Genomic DNA, 1,433 nt, shown 5'->3' with positions numbered 1-1,433 from the left:
TGCAAACCAAAAAAATTGCTAAAAATTATAAATGTAAAAATTTGTTTTTCATCAAAATTAAAAAATTCTGTTCTTCTAAAGATACTTTATAAAAAATTAAAAGATAAGTCACAGACTGGGAGAAAATATTTACAAAACCTATGTCTGATAATGAACTGGTATCCAGAATGTATATAGAACTTTCATAACTCATCAATTAGAAAACAATCAATGTAGTATTAAAAATAATAATATACTGGTCAAAATGTTGAACAAATATTTCACCAGATTGAAAATCCAAATGGCAAATAAGCACATGAAATGCTGAACATAATTTTTCCTTTGGGAATGTAAATTAAGACAACTCAATATTGCCACACATCCAGTAGGAGGGCTAAACTGAAAAACACAGACAGTACTAAGTGCTAATAAGGATGAGCAACAAGTACTATACATTGCTAACAGGAATGAAAAATGATGTTTCCCACTTTGGGAAGCAGTTTGACAGTTTCTTATAAAATTACATAAACACCATAACCATATAGCCCAGAATTCCCACTGCTGGCTATTTATCCAAAGACCTCAAACGAAACCTGTTGCCATTATTTGATTTCTACAAATAGAGACTCTATATAGGACAGAGTACAACTGTCCCACATGGTTTTCAAGACTGAGAGACCTCTTTCTCTTACTGAATGGCTGGTGGGTTCGAACCACTAGCCTTTCAGTTGGTGGAGCGCTTAACCACTGAGCCACCAGGAGAAATAAAAACATGTCCACACAAAGACCAGCACTCAAACTCCCATAGCAACAATTACAAGAAATAATAGACCCAAACTAGAAAATACCTACATTTTCTATTTAACCGGTGAATGGGTAAACACATCTAGATCTCATAACATTATACACATCTATATAATAAAATTTCACTTATAAGGTTTTCAGTGGTACTAAGTTCTCAGAAGAAGACAGCCTATTCCTACTTCGTAGTCTGTGCTTAGTCTGGAAGCTTTGCCGAAACCTGTTCCCCTTGGGTGACCCTGCCAGGATTTGAAATACCAGTGACACAGCTTCCGGCATCACAGCAACATGCAAGCCACACCGTACAACGCGCTGACAGACACGTCACGGCGCTCGTGAGCATGACGCACAACCCGGCAGTGATTCTTTCTGTCAAACACAGGATCTCTATGTACTGGAACCAACTCGACAGCCCCTAGCAGCAATATATAATAAAGAAAACGCTATTCCGCAATAAACAGGAAATCACATATAAACGAATAATCTCTTTTCTAAGGATTCAAGCAGCATATTCCCATGAGTTGGGAGTCAAAGATGTCTGAAATGTCCAACTTTTCCAAGCTGCTGAATAGCTCCACCTCTTAGCTTCAAGCCCTGCACTCTCTCTCCATTCTTTGAGTTCCATAGCTCGAGGCAGCGTCTTTTTTTAAAAA

This window comes from Echinops telfairi, unplaced genomic scaffold (genome assembly GCF_000313985.2).
Source record: "Echinops telfairi isolate 266 unplaced genomic scaffold, ASM31398v2 ScPeMD7_7404;HRSCAF=8442, whole genome shotgun sequence".
NCBI lineage: Eukaryota > Metazoa > Chordata > Mammalia > Afrosoricida > Tenrecidae > Echinops > Echinops telfairi.
This window is presented reverse-complemented; position numbering follows the sequence as displayed.